Source organism: Oreochromis aureus, linkage group 20, assembly GCF_013358895.1.
Source record: "Oreochromis aureus strain Israel breed Guangdong linkage group 20, ZZ_aureus, whole genome shotgun sequence".
NCBI lineage: Eukaryota > Metazoa > Chordata > Actinopteri > Cichliformes > Cichlidae > Oreochromis > Oreochromis aureus.
This window is the reverse complement of record NC_052961.1, coordinates 13,950,111-13,956,110: the sequence shown is the minus strand read 5'-3', so window position 1 is coordinate 13,956,110 and position 6,000 is coordinate 13,950,111.

The following is a 6,000-nucleotide window of genomic DNA, read 5'->3' as shown; positions in this document are numbered from 1 at the left end:
TCATGTTTGGCTGATAGCCCAGTGGCTTCACTCATTAACCTCCCTCAAGCTGCAGAATGGACCAGCCCACAAGCTGTGCTATTTGCTGCAACACCTCAGCCTCTTAGCCCATCAGCCAATCACAGTCGGCGTGGACGATAGAAAAGGTGTGCTTGCTGGGCACACAGTACTTGTAGGTGAGAGAGCTAAACATAATCACTAAGTATTGACATGCTGCGACAGGTGAAGCGTAATATCAGCTGTCCAGATCTGACACACTAAGAGTTTCATCATAGTCATAACAAGTCAGTTCTCTTTTTAGCGTAATCACTTGTTCATGATCTGCGTGCAGTGCCATCATGTGCTTTTCTTTCAAGCGTGAAACCACAAAAGACCACTCACACGTCTTATTGCAAAATCACTGAAGTATTGGAATGTCCTGTGTAATGTAGCAATAAGTCATATGCTTTTCTTTACTGTACTGTGTGCTCCACTTCCCATAACATATGACTTGGCATAAGTCCTTGAAGGGTGGTTTCTTTAACACAATGTGACAGCTGTGTAGGATCAACATCAGCAGTTTCCCATCAATTGAATGCCAGTAAATCATGAGATATTTGGTTCAAACAGAACTAATACCTAAACATTTCCCTGTAGAAACTTTTAGGCAGTTCAAACCATTGCAACTCTTTTCTTTAATCATTAAATTACATTTTGCACTCTAAGGACAAGTTTGGAAGCATACGTTTGTGTTGACTGACATTCTAATTTATGTTAACTGTTGACTACGCTGAATGATTAAATACAACTTAAGAGTTCTAATGTATGATCTGTATGCTTTTACTTAACAGTGAAAGTGAACTGAGAGCTCAAGACTCACTTATTTGTGATCACTTCCCTGATGGATTGATCAATAATGCATAGTTTCTATTTAGATTAGAGACTGTGTTCTGTTTGTGTTATTGTCTTTTCTTCTGTCACGTCTATAATAACCCTGGCCATCGAAAATGATGAATAAATAAATAATTGATCTTATGATTGCTTCCCAGAGGCGCTATAACAGCCGCAGAGAAGCTCATACACCTAAAAGTTAGATACCTAAAAGTTTTTCTTTAAAATAATAACTTAGTTTGTGGATATACTGGATACATTGCATTTTTGTCAACCACACCACCAATCACTCTTTCCTGCTGATCATATGATGACCTCTTAAAAGAAAAAAAAAAGCAGAACAAACAGAACAGAGAGGTTGGGTATCCGACAGGCAAAATGATCTCCCTTGTAAATGGTGAATGACTAACATTCAGCTCGGTAAAGGGCCTTTAGAAAAGTGCAGCCATCTTTAAAACTATCAACATGTTTCAAGAAGATTATTAGGCAAAGATAAGATAAACCATCTCACCCCCACAAAATTACAGCTACATCACAGCGTTATAACCCCCGTAGATAAAATTCTAGGCTATTTCCTTCACCTTTAGATTTTGAATACCATCAAACACAACCTTTGAATATCAACTGACATAAAAATGTCTACATATGCTTGAAGCGATTTGTTTTTGTTCTGTCAGCTGAACATCTCCACTGAACATAAAAATTGAATATCTAAGTTATTTCAGCAAAGGTCATCAATGATTTCATGTCGAGCAAGCATTATCTCTTGAAAGTTTCTGTTTGACTGGAGCCCAGGAGTAGGAGGGAGATTGTGATCAAACAACCAGAGAGAGTGGGAGGGTGTGACTACAGCACTAATCGAGAGATCACATGGCTTGTGTGTGTCTGTGTGCTCATAATCGTGCATGTATCTTTCGCTCTTGTGATCATTAGGCACTGTGTCAGTAAAACGTCTTAGTATCGTTTCCTCTCTCCTTCTCTCTCTCCCAGTCTCACTTCTGCATTTACAATACAACATCCTTTAAGCACTGGTGTAAATAGAACTGGGAAAAAACATTCAAAAATGAAGGTTACGGAACAAGCCAACAACCCCATTTTTGCTTGAACTTGAATTTATGTGCTGTTAAAACATCGGTTCATTGATAAAAATGCTGACTCAGAACGACAGTAATGACAAATCACTTTAAGAGCACAGAAAATAATGTAATGTTAAAGTGTTCAAGTGCATTAATAAACAAATGACTAATTTGTGAGGTGGTGTTACGTGTAAAGTGCAGTCAATGTGATGTAGGGCGTTTCACAATGTGTTAAAGGGATTAACTTCCTAGAGCGTAAACAGACAAGCACAAATGCCAATACACTGATCAGAGGCTGTCACAAAGTCAAATATACCTTGAGAAGCCCATAATAGCAAGCGAGTAGGTTTCTGGGTGAAATCTGACCCGTCTACCCTTAAATCAGGCAAATCGATTTAGCACTTTGCCATATAACAGTCTTTGATTGCAAGCAGGCCCACAGATCTCTGTGGAGAAACTGCAAAGGGTTACAAAAGACTAAGCCATTGAGAAAAAAATTAGGTTTTTATAAGTGAGGCAGTACCTTAAACCAATAATGGGGGAATCTTTTACAGTAATTTGGAATGAAACCAACAGTGAAGCAGCCAATCACATGGCAGTGAGACACAAACTTGCGAGTCTTGACTACACACTCAGCGGTGACAAAGCCATAGTGAGGCAATTTCACAACTCTGCGTTTTTGTGACATGCTACAGTTTTGGATACTGTATGCATGTGTGTGCTTGTAAGTCTATAGTTTGCATGAGCACACCACGTGTTTGCGTGTGTGTGTGTGTGTGTTGTGTGTGTGAAAGTGACTCACCCCGTGTCAGTTACTCCTCTACTAAAGTGTCCTTTCCTTTTTTACTTCACACCTCTCCAGTTCGCTATTTTTGGGCCATGTTAGCAGAACTAGTAGTATACAGAATCTCTCTCTCTTTCTCTCATACACACACACACACACACACACACACACACACACACACACACACACACACTACAACATGCAAAACCCATTGGGAGTGTTTTGGAAGAGTGAGAGGAGACGTGCATCTTTTATGGTGAGCTGCAATAATAGCTGATTCGGTAGAGCCGACAAAAATATCCAGGGTTACTCGCAAAGTGAAAAATATCGTATTGCATAAGATGCTGAAAGGACCTGACCACGTAAATGCAACAGTAGCTCTCTCCCACAGAGGCACGCACACCCATTTTTTTATAGACACACAAGCATGGGCTCACATAGACACTCACAAATGCACACAATGATGTCCTAATAGTGTCCTGCAGGCAGGCGGGCAGAGGAGGGCCGGGATAGAGAAACTGGAGCTGAGGCAGAGTGCTGACTCAGGGAACAAACCAGTGAGAGAGAGAGAGAGAAAGTGTGTAGGCTATGTGTGTGTGTGTGTGTGTGTGTGTCCGTGTGTGTAAGAGAGACAGAGACAAAGAGGAGGACACTGTGCTACATAACGGCCTCTCGACTTGCGTATGCAAACCAGATTGTCCCAACCACCGCTCTGCTCACTTTAAATTGTTTTACCAACCGCTTTGAGGTTAAGGCCAAGGCTCCTGACTGCCGTGACAGCAGAACCCAAAAAACCAAAGTCTTACACTTGTAAGAATTCCATTGAGAAAAAAAGGAGAAGTAAAAAAGAAGAAGTTTTAGTCTCTGTCCCTTTAGTTGTATTATATCACTCCTGGTTTTGTCTGCTGAGTAAATGCTATGAGAAGTTTCCACTATGCTTTATTCACAACTTCAAGGAAAATTTGCTTCGACTTGGATTTATTTTTCCTACATTTAGCTTTTATTTCATTAGTTAACCATCTGGGCAATCTGGCATCACAGTGGTATAAACTGCAAGTCAGATGATCAGACGATCAGGTGGTCAGACACATTTTCATCAAAGTATAAATAAATTCAAATATCAAAAGCAGTCGCTTAATTAACTAAAACTGTATATTAAACCACAGAAAAGATTACATTAACTGGTGGTTCATTTTGCTGTACGTTTATTACAACATACATGACTTGAGTTTTCATAAGTAAGAAGGATCTTTAACTTTTTTAGCAGCAATTGCACATATTTAGATCCACATGTGTGTGTGCATATGACCATGAGGTATGTGTGGTTATGCGAGTGTGCATGTGTCATGCAATGTAGATAGACTGCTCTAAACACAAGAGCAGCAAGTCAGCAACATCCAGGTGGTTTTGGTTTACCCTCAGATTTCACTCCCCCATTGCTCTCTCTCTCTCACTTCCCCACTCTTTCTTTCCTTGCTCTCTCGCTTTCTCCTTCCCTCACTCCCTTGTTGTCTACCCTTTGTCTTTCCTGCTTGATTATTTGTCCTTTCACTCCGGCTAAAAATATTTCCTGCTCTGTCACTATAACAAATCACCTTAGAGGAAATTTGCTTCCAGCAGTTTGATACAGCAGCAATGGCATCAGCTCCACCCCCACCCCCCTCTACACACACATGCCATACGCATTGGATCATAATGGTGTTAGTGGATTAGTATTTGCGACTGAGGCCTGATATAAAAAGTATGTTTGTGTGCTTGTTAGACAAACAGGTGCGGTAACCTCGAGAGGCTGACTGAGCTGTTAGAGGGTTGACAATGTAGGTGCAATAGTTACACTGGGTCACAGCAGTTGGAGAGCTGAAATAACAAATACCGTCTCACTTGCGCACACACAGACAGGGTTGCACCTGCGCTTTGCTGTTCCAGATAGCAGGAATATATATTGTGTGAGAGAACCACCGAGTGGAGTGATGCAGACAAAGAATATGTGAGAGCAAACGTCCACAAGGGTACGTGTGAAAATAGGTTTCTACATAGGAGAGAGAAAGCAAAAGAGGGAGTGTGAAAAAGAGTGGGGTTGACTGGCCACTCTTGTGACTCGTAAGAAAATTAAATAAACAACAACTTCTCACTCCTGCTTTCACACTTGATGTGCAACTCAAACGAGTCTGTCGGAGACGAAGTAAGGTGTCACTGTTTGGTGCTCAGGAGAAATTTCCTTCTTGTTTCCCGTTCCCATGGCAACTGTGTGGTGACCCACGGTGACCTCCGACAGCTGGAGAGGGACGGAGGTGAAGCCGTCATTTAGCACAAGTCAGTGAAAGAATATTACTGCATTCATCTCTCTGATGAAGTCAATAACCAGCCTTGATGATAAAGATACATTGTTTCTCTACAGATCAAGTGATCAGGGAACAAAGCACATGAACCTCTAGACTATAACTCATGAGTCACTTAGTGGGTATGTCTGCAAATGTGATCAGTACATTATTTTACTTTAAATATTTATATTTTCTCAGTGTGTTTGTTACATTCATACATTAGATTTCTTGTCTGTTTGTCCAGCAAAGGGAGGGGGTGAAAGCCTATTCACTTTCAAGGTTTGACACAGTTAGCCATTCCAGAGCCCAAATGCCACTTTTAGTACCCACCCAGTGAACAGGTTAAAACAGTAGTATGATGGTAAACATCTGCCAACAGATGTTTTTCTAACATACAACAGAGATCCAGTGAGACAAAACTAGAACTATTATTTGGAATATTGCTATATAATAACTAATTTGGGTACTAAACGGTTGTGAACATATACATACTAACTTTATCCAACCCTTTAAAAAGATGTCCATTGCCAGCTAATTCATATTGAACAAAGTCCTCGAACTTTGTGTGGTTTTTCTTGTGCTACAAGAAAAATAATTTCTGTGTTACTCAAAAACTCACGTTGTAGAGGGTATAGCAGCCAGGGCAGTTGTCTGACTTGAACATTATATATAATATTATATAATATTTCATATTTTGATTTTTTTTTTCAAAATGTATATCATTTTATATATACTATTTAATATTTCAAAATAATATTTTGAATTTTTTCTCAAAATGATCAGTAGTATTTTTTTCTAAATGTCATCGTAATACTTTGTCATACATTGATCAATATAGTCGTTATAGACAAAGCACAGTATCCAGATATCCATGAAAAGAGGATTTTCAGGGCTGAAAGGTGTTAATAGTATCAATGAACTAATTAGTTACAGTAGACATCTAAAAGTG